We start from the raw sequence: 20,920 nt of genomic DNA, 5'->3' as shown, positions 1-20,920 counted from the left end.
GAATGGTCATTTCAAAAGGGTAAAGAATAGAAACCATCCTTAAAGCTCCCCTGACAGGAGAGATTTAAGAACACGAAGGGTATTATTGGGCTGTACCATTACTGGATTCAATGACAGGCATTACATGGCCGGTGATAAAATCACTAATATCTTCACGCTTTGCCTCCTAGTGGATTTGATTCTTCCACGGCAAAGTCCCCATCAAGAACTGTTTCTTTTCATGAGGGTAGGCAGCTACAGAGAGTATACCTTTGTCTTCACAAAAATAGGCCCACTTTTGAACTACTTTCTTCAACACTGATAAAGAAAAAAGTCCTTTTATCTCCCGTGAAGGGCTTCAGCTTCGAGCTCAAGTTAGCTAGATTTGCGACATTCTCTGACCCCACCAAAACCACGCTGGCTGCTGAGGTCTCGAACAGAAACCTAATATAAGGCAAAGAACAGATACAGCCCTCAAAACTCTTCCCATCTTGAAGGAGTCTTTCTTTCCAGACTCATGAAAGTGTCTGAGGGATGTGGTCCCAGGAAACAGAAAAGACATCTCTGTTTGAGGAGAGCATCTATTTAATCATATTTTAGTGCAAAATTGGGGAAGAAAAGGCAGTCACTCATTGCTTTTCTTTTCTACAGCTTCCATTAATTTTCTCTGAGGGATCTAGGACTTGAACTGATACGTTATGGTTCTTATTCCACCATCCTGAACATTTCCCGAGTGTCTCATTTATCTCTGTATTTCCAGAATGTATCATAGAACTTGGAATGTAGTGGGGAGAGGGAAGGACGTTAGTATGTATTGGGCATCACTATACACTGAGTTCTGTGAGAGATAACCTCATGCATGCGTGCGTGCGTGTGTGTATAAAGGTACGTTGTATTGGTTAGCTGTTGCAATGGTAATGCTGTGTAACAAACCATTCCAAAATCCAGTAGCTTGAGAAACCTCAAGCATTTAGTATTGCTCAAATTTGTGCAGTTTGGCTGATCCAAACTGAGCAGAACTGGATTTGGTTGGGTATTTCTTCTTATTGTAGGTCTACACCTTTGCCAGGATAGCTCTGTTTCAGGTGCTAGTCACTGGTGGGGGATGGGGCTCTGCCTCATGTGTCTCACCCTCCTGGGATGAGTCATTTAGCCATGACAAGCTCTTCTCTTGCCTATGGCAGAGGCACAAGAGAACAAAGGGAAAAATGCAAGGCCTCTTATGGTTTATGCTAGGAACTGGTACATGTCATGGCCACCTTGTTCAGTCGGTCAAAGCAAAGGACAGGGCCAAACCCAAAGTTAAAGGATGGGAAAGAGGTGGTGGGCAGGGAGGGGACAGCTCCAAAGTCACAGGGCAAAGTGTGCAGGAGAGATGAAAACTGAGGCCAGGAATGCAATCTACACAATATGCTTTTTTAAAAGTTCATTTATTTTGAGAGAGAGAGAGAGAGAAAACCAGTAGGGCAGAGGCAGAGAGAGAGAGAGAGAGGGAGAGAAAGAGAATCCCAAGCAGGCTCTGCACTGTCAGCCCAGAGTCCAATGTGGGGCTCAATCTCACAAACCATGAGATCATGACCTGAGCTGAAATCAACAGTTGGGGATGCTTAACTGACTGTGCCACCTGGGTGCCCCTACACAATGTGTTTAATCTCACAGCAAACCTATGTGCTAGATCTGGTATTACTCCCATTTTCCTGATAATGAAACTGAGGTCGAGGGAGGCCAGACCATGGTTCCAAAGCATGTTTTCTTTCTGGCATAACCGTGTTCCCTCTGCCTGGTGTTTCCTGGGACTCAGTGAATAAAAACCACAAGTCTGGCTGAAAGTTAAAACAAGCAAGGATCTCTTTTACTGAAGTAAATTCTAGTTTGTCTGTGGTTTTTCTCATGCAGTGATTCTGGCTGTCTGCAACTCCCACATCCTGGTGTTGTCCAGACTTGAATCAGCTGGGCTGTGTTAGATCCTTGTTTCCGCCCTGCTCTGCCTGGAGCAATCAGGCAAGAAAGCAAACAGACCAGGGGCCTCTGATGCAGAAAGGATCTTCTGTACAGAACTTTTTTTTTTTTTTTTTTGCCAGAATGCCTCTGTTTGCTAGAGAATCCTGGTATGGTGATTTCAAGCCTGCTCTGGATGGATTTCTTTTTCTTTCTTTTCTTTCTTTCTTCCTTCCTTCCTTCCTTCCTTCCTTCCTTCCTTCCTTCCTTCCTTCCTTCCTTTCTTTCTTTCTTTCTTTCTTTCTTTCTTTCTTTCTTTTTTTAAAGTTTAGAGAGAGAGAGTGAGAGCAAGAAGGGGAGGGGCAGAGAGAGAGAGAGGGAGAGAGAGAGAGAGAGAGAGAAGCCCGAGCAAGCTCCCCACTGCCAGCATGGAACCTGATGTGAGGCTTGAACTCACGAACTGTGAGATCATGACCTGAGCTGAAATCAAGAGTCGGGGATGCTTAACCAACTGAGCCTCCCAGGAGTCTCTCTGGATGGATTTCTTAATCAAAATTGATTATGTCCAACATAAAGAAATGTTTCCTTTTAGGTTAGCTGCCAAATTCCCCCATCGTTTCACTGACCCAAGACTGTCGTGTGGGTCATGCTGTGTATAGGTAGCAAAGTGGGAATAAAGAAAGACAAAACGTCTCCCAGTGGCCCCTGGTTGTGTTGTCACTGAAGAGCTTGTCAAGATCTGAGGAGGGGATTTTGAAGAGCAGCTGAACCAGCTGCCCAGAGCAGCCCTGGTGATTCAGGAGGTGACATTCTCCTCTCTGAGTCACCGGGAGCCCCTCAAGGCACCCTGTGGGGGCCCGTGTTTGCCAGACACAGACATCATGCTTTCCTGTCAGCGAAGGTGTTTCTCTGCCCTCAAGGGGGTCACCAGAAGGCTGTTTTCAGCATAGGTGCCATGGGAAAGGGAACCGAGGCTCAGGCTCCAATCACAGCACAGACCTGTGGGATAGAAGCATCTGGAAGTCAGGGGATGGAGGTACCTCACGAAGGGCCCTGTTTGGTGACTTCTAGCGTGAACCACTACAGTCATTGTCAAATTTTTGAACAGCCCTCCGGCATCCCAACTAGATCTGCAAATCACCGGTCCTCTCATCTGTCCCTGTCTGTCAACGTCCTGCAGTATTTCTGAGGCAGTTAAGTGGACGCCATGTTTCTTACGAAGGGATGGTGGTGATCCCATCATTTCACAGAGGAGCAAGATGCCTGTTTCGGGATGAGATAACACGTGGTTTTGGGAAAATTTCCCTGCAACTTTGAAAATGTTAGATGAACGTCCGTCATCTTTGTGTCCTGATTCCCCACCGCTGCTTGTCACAATCCCTCAGAAACTGGGGATGACATTGGCCTTCTAGGGATTTCTTTACACCCTGGATAGAGTTCCTTTAGGATTATTTGCAAGCACTCACATCTTTAAAAAAATTTTTTTTCAACGTTTTTTATTTTTTTTTTTGGGACAGAGAGAGACAGAGCATGAACGGGGGAGGGGCAGAGAGACAGAGAGACACAGAATCGGAAACAGGCTCCAGGCTCCGAGCCATCAGCCCAGAGCCTGACGCGGGGCTCGAACTCACGGACCGCGAGATCGTGACCTGGCTGAAGTCGGACGCTTAACCGACTGCGCCACCCAGGCGCCCCAACAAGCACTCACATCTTTGTCAGAGTTTGTGTGTGATGTGGACACATGAGATTTTATCTCATTTCTAGGGCTAGGTTATTGGAGGGAGGGATGGAAATGAGAAGGCAGGAGGGAAGGGTGAAAGGAAATAGCACTTTCTGAGCACAGATCAGATATTTGACACCTTTATGTCTATCCCTCCGTGAAGTCTTAGGGGCTGGGCGCTTTGATCCCCATTTCTCAGATGAGGAAGCCAAGCCTTAAATTGAGATACTAGCCGATGAGCTGGTGAGTAACAAGAGTGAGGATTCAAGTCTTTCTGAATCCGAACCTGGTCCACGCTTGCTTTTTCCTCCTCGCCAGCCTGCCTGGACAGGCTTTCCCTCCATTCCGTCACCGAAATGACCACAGCCCTGATGCCTCTCCCGCGGGCCAAATGGCTGTGGCTTTGTCTCCACCTCATCTATGCTTTTCAATATCCAACTCCTCTTCTGAATGCTTCCCTGGAGTTAGCTTTGGCCTTTGAATACAGGAAAATCGTGATTTTCCGCTGTAGGTGGCCAAGGGAGGTTCTTAACTAGCGTCTTCCCAGCCCCGGAGATGGTTCCCTCAGCTGCTCCCAGCCCTTTATCAGCAAAATCAAAACGATGCTGTATAGCCCATGGGCCAGCAGGGGGCCATACATAGTGATTTAACCCATATGGTGGATTCCAGAGCTTTCTATCTCAGGCAGCATGGATCCTGAAGCATGGGCCACAGGTGTATGACCAAACAAAAGGCTGCACAAAACACTCGATAAATAAAACCTTTACACCATATTCAGGAGAAGCGAACTGAACAGAGATTATTTTGGAAATAAGATCCCAACGCAGGCATTCACACAGCCCTTTATCTTAGGGGAGTATAACATTACAAAACAGAAACATTTCTTAGAGAGCATGTATTCTCTTTGCAAACTGGCCTTCGAACTGGTTTATTTTTCTACATGCCCCATGTCCAAAATCTCTCTCTACCTTTTTTCTTATTCCAGCTTTTTGCATAATAAGTGCATCCACAATGCGAAGCCACAGCCAACCTTCCGTGGGTGACAAGGTGGCCCCAGATGTTTCTCACCCTTCTCCCTTGGGTTAGCTTCATGGCTTGCACTGCATGTCCTACTGTGTGGCATGGACACCAACTCTGCCCTGTTCCTCCCTCCATGACGAGAGGGCAGTGTTGTCTCTTCTCTGCCCAGCTTCCAAGGATTCCATTTTCCTTCCACTACTCCTTTCTTATTTTAGTGGGAATTTGAGAGGGGGGCAGGGGAGGTTGGTGTTGTTGTATAGGCAAGTGGGAGCCATAGAAGATTCGTGGACACGAGGCTGACTCTATCAGTAGGAACCAGAGGACCTGGGGGTAGTGGGGTGGGGTGGTGGGTGGTGAGGGGCCAAATTGGTGACATCACTTACAGTACTATTGTGACAGTCAAGGGAAGGAGAGAGAGAGAGAGAGAGAGAGAGAGAGAGAGCGAGCTATGGTGGGGTTGGGGGCGGGAAGAGTTATAGAGCTCCTTCTGGGATCTGTAAGTCCCCAGATATCGGATCTGTAAGTCCCCAGATATCGGAAGAGTTATAGATAGCGGGAAGAGTTATAGAGCTCCTTCTGGGATCTGTAAGTCCCCAGATATCGGAAGGGACACCAGCCTTTACAGTAAAGACAGCCAGATTCCAGCTTTCGTATGAAGCTACCAGCTGCCTTGGAAAGGACCCACAGATAAGAGGTATATAATTCCGGGCTGTGTTGTGGGTAATGGTTAGCCTTATACAACACAGAAGTCCCAGGAAGGAGGTTTTGGTCTCTGATGAAGGAAGGAGAGAAAATAACCCAAATTATTATAAATGAAAGAAGAGATCTCAGAGTTAGGTTAAGAAAATGGGACAAGGAGGCATGATCAAGACTCTTCAAAGGGTGGAGTGGAAAGGAGGAGGACTGCGTGCTCCAGTGGAGCAGAACTGCATCTGATTTCTCTGTCTTTTCTGTCTGTTTTAGTTGACATTGGAGTTACCATGAGGAAAGAAAATGTTTTATTTAGAAAAATATCTTGCTTGGTTTAGAAGAGGAGATGTTGCAGGCAGACATTAGTGAGAGTCAAGAAACAAGCTCTGTGCATTATAAATAAGCAGCAGGTGGGTGATGAAGGGGCGGCAGAAAAAAGGGAGGGAGGTGAGAAGGGGAGGAGAACGTCAGAACACTATGGTAGGGTCTTGCTTTTAAGAATGGGGTGATGTTACTCAATTACAAATGATTTATGCTTTTGTGACATAGTCCCTTTCCACAGTAACTTTGGAAAGTCTGCCACCTCTAAAATCCTGACAGGTTTTCCTTTCCTTTCCTTTCCTTTCCTTTCCTTTCCTTTCCTTTCCTTTCCTTTCCTTTCCTTTCCTTTCCTTTCCTTTCCTTTCTTTCCTTTCCTCTTCTTTCTTTCATTCTTTCCTCCCTCCTTCCCTCCCTTTCCTTCTCTTTCTTCCTTTCTTTCTCCCTTTCTTTCTTCCTTCCTTTCTTTCCTTCATTCCTCCCTCCCTCCCTTTCCTTCTCTCTTTCCTTCTTCCTTTCTCCCTTTCTTTCTTCCTTTTCTTTCCTCTTCTTTCTTTCCTTCCTCCCTCCCTCCCTCCCTCTCTCCCTCCCTCCCTTTCCTTGTTATTTCTTCCTTCCTTCCTTTTTTCTTTTCCTTTCTTTCCTTTTATTTCCTTTCCTTTCTTTCCTCTTCTTTTCTTCCTTCCTCCCTCCCTCCCTCCCTCCCTTTCCTTCTGTCTTTCTTCCTTCTTCTTTCTTTCCTTCCTTCTTTCTTCCTTCCTTCCTTCCTTCCTTCCTTCCTTCCTTCCTTCCTTCCTTCTTTCCTCCTTCCTTCCTTCTTTCCTTCTTCCTCCTTTCCTTTCCTTTCCTTTCCTTTCCTTTCCTTTCCTTTCCTTTCCTTTCCTTTCCTTTCCTTTCCTTTCCTTTCCTTTCCTTTCCTTTCCTTTCCTTTCCTCTCCTTTCCACATGAAACCACCAGTGGGATGGATCCCTACCCACAGGATGCATGCAAGGGTGAATGAGGTTATCTGACTGCTGACCTGATCTATAGGAACCGGAACCTGAAAGAAACCCTGAGATCAGAAACTTTGCAGGAACACCCAGAAATCTTGGGGGAGGATCCTAGGATTTCCACGGGTCAAGGAATGAAGTTCTGGCTGATCAGTCCTGGTCCTTAAGAAGGGCAGAGAGCTGCCACGTGGATGATACACCTCTGCTTTTCTTTTTTCATCTGGGGTCCAGCTTACCTAAGTAGGGTACACTAATATGGAATGATCATTACTGACCAGCTCAGGTCTAAAGCTTGGGACTCCCAGGGCTGGGGAGGAGCCTAGATTCTGGAACTGGTCTCTGTGGATAACTATGCTAAGATGTTGAACAGCGACAGATGCTGCTGGCCAGAGCCAACGTTCTGGATCCTCCTTCCAAGCTGTAATCAGAACGCCTTTTCTGAGATGCCTCCAAACTACCGCCTTCCAAAATGCATAAGCAGTACCCTAAATCCGTGCCACTCAAACTTCACTGTGCTTCAGAACCACCTGGATGGTTCTTTAAAACCGTTTGCCAAGTCCCATCTGCAGAGGTCCAGGAAACAGGGGACTGCCAACTTGCATTTCTAACAAGTTCTCAGGGGAAGCTGCTACTTGTGGTGTTGGAACCACGCTTTGAGAACTGTCATCCTACGCTAGATTTTCTAGAACTTTAATGTGCGTGAAGTCATCCGGGGATCTTGCGAAAATGCAGATTCTGATTCAGTAGGTCTGGGGTGGGGCCCAAGAATGTGCATGTGGGGTGATGCTGATGCTTCATCTGAGGACCACTCTTTGGGTCGCGTGGCCCTACACCATGCAGCCTTTGGCCTTTGTCTGACTGGCTGAAGGTCAGGGGTTTCCATCCCACTGGGATTAAGTACCTTTATCCCAGGCTGCTACTTGCAACTGCTTTGCGAGGGTCTGGTTGTCTCTTCCTCGAGCTTCTGCAATTCCCTGAGGAGTCAACCCCACCCCACGTTCCTGCTGGGAGCTGAGCTGCCTAGTCAGCTGCCGGAACACCTGTTCCAACCGCAGTGCTTGTGGGGACAGTTAAGCCTTGTCAGGTTCTGGCTCTTGCTGGCGGCTGGAGACGTGTGGCCACTCTCACTCCTTGGGGCCTGCTCTGCCCTCACCGTGCTGACAGTGGCCTTCTGAAGTGCCAGCTGATGTTCTGCTCTTCAGACCAGCCGCACTTGGCTCTCTCCTGGCTCCCCTGCTGTTCCTGGCCACTCCTGAATGACTCCATGCTTCAATATGCACCCGCCACAGCCTTCACCAGCCACGGCTCTGGGGCAAGGGCAGGAGGATCTGGGAGGTCATTCAGGATGTGGATGCATTGAAAAGAAGGAGACATTGGGGGGAAGGAGGGAGGGATGGGAGTTCATGTATGCCTCATATGAGATTTAATATTTGCATGAAATATTGCAGAAAAACTCATCAATTTCATCTGCAGCAGGATGGACTCAGGGACAGTTTCTTGTAGGATGGGAGGAGGGAGGAGAAATGGTTTGGGATTCAGGAGACCCAGAGTTCTAGTCCCCATTCTGATGCTAGTCAAGAACCAGCCCGCTGCCCTGGGCCTCAGTGTTCTCATTTAGAAAAAGAGAGGATTGGGGGCGCCTGGGTGGCTCAGTCAGTTAAGCCTACGACTTTGGCTCAGGTCATGGTCTCACAGTTTGTGAATTTGAGCCCCACATCCGGCTCTCTGCTGTTAGCACAGAGCCCGCTTAGTATCCTCTGTCTTCCTCTCTCTCTGCCCCACCCCCCTCACTCTTGCGTGCTCTCTCTGTCTCTCTAAAAAATAAGCATTTTTTTTTTTAAAGAGAGGGTTGGATTAAACTCCCTTTGGGATATCACATATGTCAGAGTCACTTATTATTAGATTCATTATCAAGGGAAGCTGGGGAAAGACTTAGGCTTTGGGTTTGGAAAGACCTGACATCAGTTTCTTGCTTCTCCTTGTTGACAGCTGGGAGGCAGTGGGCACGGTCTCAGCCACTCTGAGTTGTTTCTTCACCAGTGAGGATTACATGCTACGTCTATGCTACAATAAATGAAAAGAACCTAAAATAGTTTTACAGGTTGATAGCAAGCAGGCATTCAAGAAACAGATGCCAATATTATGACAATCATTAAAAACTGGGACCTTTTCACTGTACTCCATTTATTGGGGCTAGACACAAATACTCAAAAGTGTGTTACTTTTTTTTTTTTAAACTAGAAATTACTTCAATTCTGTGCTTCTCATGCCTGTCCCTTAGGTAGTCTGTGTCTGCTTAACTCAGCCTCCAAGAGAACATGTTCCAAAACCCTGCGGCAAGAGGGTGAGAACGATTAAGACATTTTGCCATACTTAGTAAGTTTTAGGGAATAATTTAATACTGACTCGCAGCAAAACTGACTGAAACATAACCTGTGCCCACCATCCCCCCCCCCCCCCCCCCCCCCCCCCCCCCCCCCCCCCCCCCCGCCAAGGACACTGTAAACCCAAGGACCTGTTTAAGAACAGGGTAGATAGCACAGGATAAAATGATTTTCTATTCTCTTTCTTTGAAGATGGTTGTCTTGGGATCAGCACTAATGGGTACCCACTAAGTGGTTCCTGGTTGAAAGAAGGATGTTCTAGAGGCTTACCTGTCCCACCCCCTGAAGTCTGTGGTACACCCCAAATGTGACTGGCATGTTTTTTTTTTTATATAGCCTGGAAGTTTGTTTACACTGTTATTCTTCAGGGCCTCTGGGAGGCAGGCATCTGGTTGTAAGCAACAGGAACAGTCCAGCTAACTTAGGTGGTTAGCTGGAGCTTACAGGTGCTCGCGGAAGGCTGGACAGTCAGAGTTAGTGAAGCAGTAGGAATCTAGACACTTCTGCATGGATGAATGCATTCGGGGACCCCATGTGCTTCAGATCTCTTATCGCTTAAGGAAACAGACCTCCTGGCATTTCCAGGTCATTCTCTCAGGCCCAGCCCCCAAATATGGCCTCCTTCCCTTTCCCCTCCTACTCCCCAACCCAGGACTCTGAGATCAGCAGCTGGTAAGAAGCTTGGTGGCACATCTGAGGGCCAGCCTGTGTATGACCCCCATGCCCAGCAGTTATTTTGTCCAGCTACACCTGATGGAAGGATATCCATGTGATTCCTACGTTCAATATTCAGCCCGATAGACAAAGTTGCCTTTGATATTAATCTTTGGGGACTGGGTAGTTAATTTCGTATTATACCTGGTGCTATTATTTAGTCATTTCACACTCTGTATGTTTGGTTTTTATGAATATGTGCTTCTTAGCTCAGTGTGTCTGCAAATCACCCCCTATATGATATGTGATAAGCCCAGGGATCTGCATTAGCCAAACAATTATGGCCACAGACAGAATCGTTTTTGTGGTATCTACACATTTCAGAATCCAACTAGGGAAAGACAGCACTGCTGTCTCCTGTGCCTTATTTCCCAATGAAATGGACATAATGGCACCAACATGGTGAATTTATTGCCTTAAATTATATAATATATACACAGTGCCTGATGTATAGGGAAGTATAAAAGGCAAGTATTATAGCTAATTTTTCTTCTGTCTTTCCCCTAATCAGTGACCAAACCTTTGTTGGTTCATATCAAAAGCTTTAAGGCAGCAGGAGGGTGGGAGAAGGGAAGAGGGTGGCCATACTGCCCGGCCCTTAGCTCTCTCCATGGTGAAGATCTGAGTTACTATATGCAACCCCCATCTCCTCCCTCCTAGGTTTGACTGTCTACATACTCTTAATTCTGATTCAGGAGTGATGTAGAATTGTTATTTTTTTTGTGTGATGATGTGTTATTTTGTGGGAAAATAATGAAGTAGCTGTTATTTATAACAAAGCTCTGATAATTTATCTCTTTCCATGTATCACTGCTCAAGACACAAAGTCCCAAAAGAGAGTAGGAGGAAGAGAGAGAGAGAGGGAGAGAGAGAAAGAGAGTGAGTTTAATTTGACTGGCTTTGATGATGTGCCTAACCCTTCAGCTAGGGGAAAGAATGTCGCTCTGGTTTACAGTTCTACCGAGCAAATTAGGGCAAGTTGATTTTCATAAAAGGAAATTGGGTCACAGTTGCCAGAATACAGGGAGTAGATGCCGTGGGGTGGTGCAAACCCCAGATCTCTGTGGCAAGGTTCTAAGCCACTACTCCTGTAAAAAAATGTAAGGCCCAATAAACAAACCACTTCATAGCAGCAGCTACAATTTGAACAAGAAAGGTAAGAGATGGTATAGTTTAATCATTTTGTATATGACGCACACATATGCACACAAACATAGACATGTAGCTAGGTGTAGAGTGGAATATTTTATATGGAGACGGTTCATTAAAGTTACCCGTTATCAATGGACATCAATCCATCCACATACTTTGTTCGAGGCTCTCATACTCCCTCCCCCTCCCTCCTGCTCACTGACTGAGTCACCCAAGTCTGTCTGTCTCCTACTGTGTTAAAAAATAGGTCCTGGGGGCGCCTGGGTGGCGCAGTCGGTTAAGCGTCCGACTTCAGCCAGGTCACGATCTCGCGGTCCGTGAGTTCGAGCCCCACGTCGGGCTCTGGGCTGATGGCTCAGAGCCTGGAGACTGTTTCCGATTCTGTGTCTCCCTCTCTCTCTGCCCCTCCCCCGTTCATGCTCTGTCTCTCTCTGTCCCAAAGCTAAATAAACGTTGAAAAAAAATTTAATAAAAAAAAAAATAGGTCCTGTTCTTGGTTCTGGCACAAAGAATGAGTCCAGGGATAAGCCTGAGTGGCCCTCGTCCTCAGAGAAGGCACATTCCAGGTGGCCTGGGGGCTCGAGGGCACCAGACTTTGGGTGTGCAAGTGTGGCCTGAGCTGGAACACCAGGGACTCTGGCTCCAAGGTTTGTGCCTGTAGCTCTTACTGCACTTGGCTCTGTAGGATTCCTGGGGCTTTTCTCATGCCTTTACTCATTTTCTACCTTCAGTAGCCTGTCTCTCACTTGCACAAACCCAGCAGTCAACTGGCTGGGCCCAATTCAGTGCCCTGAGGCTGCCGTGGGCAGTGGAGAAGGGGTGCTTGGCTCCCTGGGCACCTGCAGCCTGGTCAGCTTCTGCCCGACACAGAGTTGGGTTTGCCAGGAGCAAGGCAATGCATTCCTCAGTCTCATTCCTTCTCTCCTCCTCCAACCCTTTTGCAAGAAGACTCCAGAAGGCCAGCTTGTCACCCTAGTTTCTCCAGAAAGCCCTCCCTTTCCTCAGGGGTGGGCATTTTTTCTGGCCATTGAGCACACCTCATCCGTTGATCAGAGACCCACCTAGGAAGCTCCAAGGGGCAGCCTGATCACCATTCAGGGTCAAAGGGCAAGAATTAGCCATGACCACCTCTTTCCATCTGCCCTTCCTGGAGAGAGGCCAGCCAGAGGAATGTGGAAGGGGTTTTATTTAATTTCATTTCTGTTCATTTTCAAGTCTCCCAAGCAGTGGAATTGCCTCCTCTGTTCTTGGATCAGGTGCAGGAAGATGATAGAAGTCTGAGTAAATTGGGAAAGTATCTTCTAGAGTTCTGCTTTGATCTCATCACCCTCCTACTCAATAACCTTTGCCCTCTCCCTCTGCCTTCAGGGACTCCATAACCCTTTCTCCGGTATCCCAGGCCCTGTGTGGGAAGTGGGCCACCTATCCAGCCACACTTCCCACTATCCCATCCCCCCTACTCTCTGTTTCAGCCACATTGGGTTACCCTCCATTCCCCCAGACCCTTGTCTGCTTTGCCTGTGTTGGGCCCTTACCCAGAATGCCTTCTTCCCCTGTTTTCACCTCCTCATATCCTACCCCATTCCGACATCACATCTGTCAGGAAGCCTTCCCAGTGTCCCCAGCTGGAAGTGAACTGCTCCTTCCGTCTGCTCTCAGAGCATTTGTGTGTGGCTCTCTCTTGCTTTTTCCATTCTAACTTGCATTCTGGAACTTGCACCTTTCATCACCACATTCCATTTCTTATTCCAGCAATTGATCACTCAAGACACAAAGAATATTTGGGACACCTCGGTGGCTCAGTCGGTTAAGTGTCTGACTACAGCTCACGTCATGATCTCACGGCTTGTGGGTTCGAGGCCCGCGTTAGGCTCTGTGCTGATGGCTCAGATCCTGGAGCCTGCTTCCGATTCTGTCTCTCTCTCTCTCTCTCTCTCTCTCTCTCTCTCTCTCTCTCTCTGTCTCTCTCTCCCCCACCTCTGCTTGCTCTCTGTCTCTCAAAAATGAACAAATGTCAAAAAAAAGACACAAAAAGAAAAATCTTGGGGGCACTCAGAACCCACCTGTGCTACCACAAGCATCCCATCCACCAGCAGCTCTGCTGGTTTTACCTGCTCAACATTTCTTGAGCCCATTCCTTCTTCTCTCTAGTCATTATCAGCTCAGCAGTTGGGCCTCTCAGAGGTCATCAGAGCAGCCTGCCAACTGGGCTCCTTGCTGGGGTCTGCTGGGCAAAATTCCATCGTCCTAACAGAGCTGGCAGATTTGTTCCTCTAGCTATTAGTCCAGAAACTTCTTGGTAGAAACCACATCCTGGTTTCTAGGGCCTGGTGCATAACAGGTACTTAATAAATGCTGAGATAACGAGGCATGAATAAGTGATGCCACCTGGTGGCGGGGGGCGGGGTGCAGAGAATGTCTCATAATCATGGGTCCTTGACCCCCATAAACATCCTGCCTTCCCTCTACACACCCACTTTACTCATCTGTAATATGACAGTGATGCTTTCATTTCTGAGGTCTAATCAATGACCCAACTTCCTTGCCAATTCCCTTTACGTTTGTCTCACAGTGAAACAAACACCTTAAGTTGTGGTGATTTGGGGGACGCTTTGCAAGAGATGATGCTTCTCTCATTAAAAAATGCTTTTCTGTTTATATCAGCTCGTTCCCTAGGCCAAGATAAACATTAATTTTCCTTCAGAGTGGACATGGGCTATTGCTAGCTGGGAAGAATGCAACCAGAAAGCGTTCTAATCCGGTGTGTGACTCTTTTCTCCTTCATCACCTGCTTGGGTCTCTCGGATGCCGTGATTCAGAATCAAGTTATAGATTGTCTGAAAAATCTGCTTAGACATAAAAATCAATAGAAGAAAAGGAAGCAAGACTGATTTCGAGCTACAAATCATATAATTCAGGGGCTGGGCACACATGGCTTCCTCCTTTGAAGACTGTGGAAGGTGGAACTCTGAAGTGTTAATTCAGTGGTTGAGGGAAATGACAATAATGATTATGCCAGGAAATTTCTACCTGTGTAATAGGAAAATGTGCTCAGACAACAGAAGAAGTAGCCATTAGAATCCCCCCCTCCCAAACTCTCCCTCAATTCATACATTCTGTTCTCTTGCTCCCAGAATTATATCCATTCTGGTCAGTTCAATTAGGGTAATGTGGTCAGTGCATCAACAGGTCTTGTAAAGTTTTGGTGAGATTATACCTGGTTTGTCTTGTCTACCAGAATAAAGTACATATCACATTAATAAAGGCAGGGACTTCATAAATGCCTCCTGGATGTATAGTTCCAGTTTCCTTATGAAACATCTCTACTTAAAGATCAATCCAAGTCCCAAAGTCATCATTTTCCTGGAAAACAGAACGTCTTACATGGGATCCCATTTCATTCTGTGGTGCTTCTCAATGAGACGGGGCCTGGTGGGGGGCAAACAGATTGGTCTGTTGGTTGGCGTAAAGCTTGGGAAAGTAGTTGAGCAGTGTTTGGACAAAGGGAGTTGCGTTATTATGCTATTTCTGCCAGGGAAGTAAACTGTGAGCGCACCTGTGTAGGACAGAAAAACATGGCAGACCAGGGGCAAGATGGTAAGTTGTTAATGGGAAACACATGAGTGTGATACATGGCGATGACCCTTGAGAAGGTGAAATGTCTAGGTGAGTATTCCTTTGTGAGCACTAGCGTTTACCTTCTGTAACTTTCTGTCCTCTTAGCCATGTTGTAGCCCTAGCTTTTCTGTTCCTGTGCCTTTCACCATTTTATTAATAACTATGTCATGGCAGATATTGGGAAATCAATATGACCCCACATAATCCCTGTCCAAGGTGGAATGTGTAGAGCAGTGGAGAACCAGTTAGGTCAAATGAGTTGATTGAAGAAAGCCAGTGATTTTGACCAGGGAAGTGGATCCATGGAGCCAGAAGGTTGGGGGTGGGAAGGGAAGATGGTGTCAGGGACCTGTTTTTCAATAGGTAGGAAGTCAGAAAGTCACTGAGGTCAAGGTGGTGTCCAGGTCAGGAAGGGGTCTGAGCATCTGTGCCCCTAGTGGTCAGGAGGTCAGAGTACAGCTAGGGAGTTAAGGAATCCCCCCCAGCAAGAGGTGGGATTGCCTATCCAGAGACATGTTGTCTTGGAACAGGTCTCACAAGTATTTTGTTATAGCAATAGGGAAAGAATCAATGCTGATAAATTTTTTAATGAATGGAAGCAGATTCAAGATGATCTCTTTACAGAAATTCACTGACTTGCATTCTGGTGTGTTTTCTTGAGTAGGAGAAAAATGATCACATGTACAGATAGCACACCAGGAACCACAGGACTATCCTTCTGTTAGTACCTGCAAAATAAAATATTATCCAGCATTTTACTATTAATACCTGCAAAATAAAATATTGTGCAGCATTTTACTTCCACCAAAAATTTTTATGTGTTTTCATCAAAATCTGAAGAGCATATTATATATGTAAATAACAAATGTCAGGTGCATTGCTGAAGGGAAAAGGTTGAGAATTGCCAATTTAGCGTTGCTGAGCTGTGGCAGTGGAGGCAGAACAGGAGGAGGTGGGGAACAGGTGATTCTTTCTGCTTTTGGGTTTCATGATCTTGGAGTTCAGCACTGGCCAACATCTGGGTCATAGACCAATCGGGAAGGCCAACAGCTGCACTACTGTCTTCTCTTCCAGAACATGAATTTCTGAGGCTTTAACTGTTTCCCTCGTTATGGTCTAACATGGTCTCTGCTGCTCCTTGTTACTCAGTGTCCAGGAGTCTGGCCACCGCTTCTCTGGTAGCATCTCTCCTGTCAGCCGCCCTCAGTTCTTCTGTGCCTTCCACCCTGCCTCTCCGCCAATCCTCCTAAACTGTCCCTGGTGTCCTGTGCTTCCTGTGTTGGAAAACATGAGCAGAACACAGTGTGATGACACAGCATCCACCAAGGCACATACCTAGTTTCTCGCCCCCTTGGCTCCTTCTCCCTGGGTCCCTGAGCAAGTAGCTTACAATTTCAATGTCTCAGTCTCCTCCTGGGTAACATGAAACGATGCAATTAGCAGAATATCATGAACTCTGATTCCTCTGCTTCAAAGCTCCCCAACTATGCCCCCCCCTACAGTTTTAATACAATACTGATTGCTATTTATTACACACATTTATGTGTTCATTGGAGAAATTTTGGAAGTGCAGAGGAGCACAAGGGAAAAAATTGGAAAGTTACTGCAGTTAGGGAGGAAATTTGCTTTTGAGAGAGGATGGGACCACATCTCTTTGTGTGTCTCTCTCTGCTTCTACCTTTAACTCTTTTTTTTTAAGTTTATTTATTTATTTTGAGAGAGACAGAGACAGCATGAGCAGGGGAGGGGCAGAGAGGGAGAGAGGCAGAATCTGTGCTATCAGCAGCGAGCCCGATGTGGGGCTTGAACTCACGAACCAGGAGATCATGACCTGAGTCGAAACCAAGAGTTGGATGCTTAACTGACTGAGCCACCCAGGCGTCCCTCCTTTAAGTCTTGATTTAGCGTGGCCTCTGTCTCCTTTGGCCTGTCTCTCTCTGCTCCATGGAGGATGGTAACATTATGGGAGGCTGAATAATAATTAGCATTAGCTGTGGTTAGAAAAACTGGCATTGAAATCAGAGCAGCTGATGCCTAATTTCAGGGTAGCCTGCCTGAACCTTGATGGCAATGTTTCTAAATGTCTGTAAAATGGAGCTAATGATTGGACCTGTCTCAAAGCCTGGTGAGGGATTTATTGTATGGCCTGGTGCACAGTAATAACTAAATAAATGTTTGCTTTGAATAAGGCCCAGCTCGAGCCTTCTCTCTTTATGCAGCTTTTTTAAATCTGGTCTTTACTGACCTTCCAGCGACCTTCCAGAATTGTTACATAGTTTGCATTCAGTTTTCACCTAATCCTGAGTCCTTCCCCAACCCCCTCCCCCCCGGCCAGCCAAATGGGAAGTCCTTTGGCCGTGGACCCCACTTCTATTTCTTTAGTTTTCTCCAGGACAACCAAACAAAATGCTTGCCAATAATATTTTTGGAACACTAAAGTGTTAACACTGGTTAGATGTTATGGAATTTATCCTAGAACTCATCAAAAGTTGGTGAAATTGTCCTTCCTGGGTCATACCTCTGTGCCTGCCACTATGCAGACACTTCTGTGACATCCAGAGACTCGTGAGATTTGGGATTGGGTGACCTCTTAGAGTGGCTGTCTGCACTGTCTCAGTCACCCAGGGCTCTCTGCCTCCCAGCCAGGTGCTGTCTGCATCCTTCCAACTCATGGTGACTTTGGGAATGGCCGTCCAGAGGCTTAGGAGTGGAGATGCTGCTGTCAGGCACGGAGGGTAAGTAACTTTGGAGTGAAGTCTGTGAGCTTGTTAGCTGTCCGTCACTTGCCATGGGCCACTGGAGGGAATGACGGTAGGTGTTTCATTCACCATCCCCAGTGTTGTGATAATAGTTGTACTGGAGGATGGGTGGGGAGGAGATCTTTCCCTATGAACTTCAGATAAACCTCCCATTAGCCACCTGCCTGAGGATCAAAATCTCACTGTGGAGTATTTGGGTGTCTGGGCAGAAGTTGACCCCAGGCTGCTCCAAGCAGAAGGCCGTCTCTTGCTCTGATCTTGCTCCCTGACAGCACGGTTCTGTCCTGCTCCCGCAGGAGGCCAGCATGTGCCATGCGATTGCTGGCCTTTCCTTCCAAGCACATCAGATGGGCTCTGTTTGCAGGGTCCGTGCATCGCCCCATGTTGCTGTGTGGAACCTGGCATTCTCCAAATGCCTGCAGCTGTCACCAAAGTATTTTCAGCCCAGCTCAGTGTGTACCCAAAATCCAGGGTGGGGGTGGGGAAGCAACACAGGAACATTTGGAGGAACCAGAACCCAAATGGAATTATTAACATTTGAGGTGGGGGTGGCGATATCTTTGCTCAGGATCTGAGCGGAATGGAACCCAGGGACACGAGTGGATTATTTGGTCTCTGGGAGACCCCTCCAGTTTTGTGATGTTCTAAGTTCTAATTCAGAATGAGAATGGCAAGGGGCAGGCCAACCAGGTAGAAATTTGCTTCTGTTTATTAGAAATGGAGATTCAGAGTCGTGGAAGGGAAAGGAATATTCTTAGGTCACAGTGGCTGTGCTCCCTCAGGCGTGCTGGAGAAGGGTGTGGTGAAGCTAGAGGGCTGTGTGGGGCCAGGGGGTGCGGGGGCAGAGGGTACCCTGTGTGTGGGCAAACGAGAGCAGACTCAAGACTGGTGTTACTGACAGATGTGGGCTCCAAGGCCCTAACACTAATTCTAGACCCATCCTCTTGAAGGTCTGAGGCCACCTGCCTACATATATACTGTTAGGGATTGGCTCTGAAGGCTGAGTTTTCCAGGGACGTTATCAGAGGTGGCTTCTGGCCATTGTATTAGTTCAAGGCTGTGGAACAGGTGCCATTCATCTTCATACAGTGTTCTATTCATTCTCAACAATGCTTCACTTCTCCTAGGTGCCACTTTCAAGGTTGTAATGACCCCATTGGATAAGACATGCATTTCCCCCTGCCCCCCCACCCCCTTTCATCAGGATCGCTGGTTTGCTTGTCCATGGAGAATGGTCATGGTATGAATGTTTACGTCTGTTGCTGGAATGCATTGCTATCATATACTTGGGGAGGGATGTGAGGGGCAGGTTTTGTTCTGTTAGCAGGAGCTTTATTAGCATCACAGAGCAGAGGAAGTTCTGCAGAAGTGCTATCAAGGGGAGCTCATAAGAAGAAACCCCTGTGAGGATTCTCATATGTCCTGATGAAGGGGGTGGTCTCCTCCCTGAGTTACAGAACTGCAGTGAGCCACTGTCACCATTGGACAAGTTGAAGCTGGGAAATACCGTTTAGCCACCTCTGGGGTTAACAGGGATTAAGGTCGTCATCCATGCATCACTTGAAGTGATGTCCTCTATGACATCCTGCCACCGTATCCTCACCTCGTTGTGTTTTTAGAGGTTCAAGAGTGCCTGGACTCCAGCACCCAAAATGAGCAGGAAGGCCCAGATGAAGATTTCTGTCAGGACATACTTTTGCTCTGAGAAGAGTAGCAAGTCTTGAACTGAGGTCACGGGTGTCTTGAGGTGTCTGTTCCAGCTTCATAAAATATTAAGCATTATTTTTCACATGTCTTATACATTTTTGTGTAATCCCTGTAATATAAGGGCAGGAATAATTGTATATTCTTTATAAAATGTGTGACAGATACAATTAGCCTTACTTTCTACATGGGGAGACTGAGACTCGGATGAGAAAAGTCAGTCTTTCAAGTCACACATTTCATCGCCGGCGGAGTCTGGGGCATGAGTTCCTATCTCCTGATTCCCAGGTACATGCTGTTTTTGCTAGACTCAAAGTATTAAAGAATCCAGACTCTTTGGAAGTAATGAGGGATTCCAGAAATAGCCTTAGCAGTGCTTAACAATTTGAAAGACCAAAGGCACTGAGGCCAAAGAAGATTGAGACAGGTGAGCTGTTTCATTGTATAAATTTCCATTAACTTGGTTCATAATAATTGAGGCCACATTTGTGCATTTCTATATTAATTAAAAATAGTTGAGATCTGATACAGGGTCGAAAATGACACATTGAATTGTCTCTCAAATTGTGCTCATCCCAAATGAGAATCCCCTTGTGACCATGATTTTGCAGACTTGATTAGGTGAGAAGAAATGCGTTCAAGTGTCAAAGGCTACATTTGCTAATGAGCTTGACCTCTCAGAGCTGCCTGGCTGGGCAAAGTTGGTGCACAGTTGGTGCTCAATGAGTGCTGATGGTTGGCTGGATGGACTGAGTGTTCAGTTAGCCTCCCATCCCACGGATCGTGGTGCTTTCATTGTGTCAGCTAGAGTGACATTCCAAACAGAACAGCCTATAATTTTAAAGACACATTTGGAAACTTTTCAAACCTACAAAAGGTAAAGAGAATAGTATCATAAACTCCAAGGTCTTGTTTTCCAGATTCAATACTTATCGATATTCTGCTGTTTTCATTTATTGATTCCCCTCACTCACATACACGCACACACACACACACACACACACACACACACACACATATACACACACACACACACAGGCACACACAGGGTGGGAGAAGAGAGAGAGAAAGGGAGAGAGAGGGAGAGAGAGTTTCTTTTTGGCTGAGATACTATAAAAAAATTTCCAAATATCATATCATTCACCTGTGAATACATCTGTATATATCTGCAATAGAGAATGATTTAAAAAATATATACAACTACAATATCATTATCACAACAAAGTCACAATCATTTCTTAATATCATAGAATACCTCTTTCATGTTTAATGTTCCATGATTGTCTCAAAATGCCGTTCTGTTCTTTAGATTCTTCAAATTAGATTTCAGACAACGTCCACACTGTATTTAGTTGATTCAGCTTTTATATCTCCTTCAGTGTATGACAGTTTTTCCTCCCCTGTAAAGAAAAAAAGTTAGGTCAAGAGACTTAACCAGATTCAGGTCTTTTTTTTTCTTTTTGAAAAATACTTCATAGGCAAAATTGTGCACTTTCTTTCATCTACAATATTTGGAAAGAATTCTATGTTTCTTAAGTATGCATTTATTCCAGGTCCTTATTCGTAGACAAAACTCATAAGGTGAGGAATGTTTTGAGGAAATGATACAGAATGGTCCTTTACCACACATCAGAAATCAGACTCTTGCAAATCGTGGCCATCTAGGACGCTGCTGCTGGGTAATGACCATAGGCTTCCGAATGCCTGACATAACTGTCACATACTCCCTTTTAGGAAGGATTTTAGGGCAGAGCAAGGCCCCAATTCAGGGTCTATGTTTTCTTGCTTTACACACAACTCTAAGAAGCTTCATTTTATTTTGGTACTCCACAGGAAATACGAAAACAAAATTAGAGGGAGAGGGTGGGCTGGAAACAGGGAGAGGGATGGCTGTCATCTGAAGAAAATGGAGGAAAAATGAAAAGCAAAAACAA

General features: G+C 46.3%; 3 long non-coding RNA genes across 4 annotated transcripts in view; 1 reads left to right on the top strand and 2 right to left on the bottom strand.

Annotated features, from left to right (window-relative positions):
• Nucleotides 1-5,105: 5,105 nt before the first annotated feature.
• LOC109500505 overlaps nt 5,106-20,920 on the top strand; it is an 18,390-nt gene continuing 2,575 nt past the window's right edge. Inside the window, exons 1-3 of the long non-coding RNA XR_006598858.1 lie at nt 5,106-5,351; nt 17,166-17,258; nt 19,151-19,413. This is a non-coding gene — a long non-coding RNA (uncharacterized LOC109500505). The remainder of the gene's footprint in view (nt 5,352-17,165; nt 17,259-19,150; nt 19,414-20,920) is intronic.
• On the bottom strand, nt 12,020-12,595 carry LOC109500506. The gene is made up of 2 exons (XR_002158078.2): nt 12,484-12,595; nt 12,020-12,182 (listed from the first exon to the last, which is right to left on the bottom strand). It is a non-coding gene; the product is annotated as an uncharacterized LOC109500506 (long non-coding RNA).
• Nucleotides 15,091-20,920, bottom strand: part of LOC123385808 — a 23,182-nt gene continuing 17,352 nt past the window's right edge. For both annotated transcript variants that reach the window (XR_006598859.1, XR_006598860.1), the window contains exons 2-5: nt 20,242-20,386; nt 18,886-19,098; nt 15,859-15,936; nt 15,091-15,251 (exon numbers count right to left, since the gene is read on the bottom strand). This is a non-coding gene — a long non-coding RNA (uncharacterized LOC123385808). The remainder of the gene's footprint in view (nt 15,252-15,858; nt 15,937-18,885; nt 19,099-20,241; nt 20,387-20,920) is intronic.

The sequence above is a fragment of the Felis catus genome, chromosome B3 (genome assembly GCF_018350175.1).
Source record: "Felis catus isolate Fca126 chromosome B3, F.catus_Fca126_mat1.0, whole genome shotgun sequence".
NCBI classification, from domain to species: Eukaryota; Metazoa; Chordata; class Mammalia; order Carnivora; family Felidae; genus Felis; species Felis catus.
The sequence above is the reverse complement of the archived record's forward strand: the minus strand, read 5'-3'. Positions and strand labels throughout refer to the sequence as shown.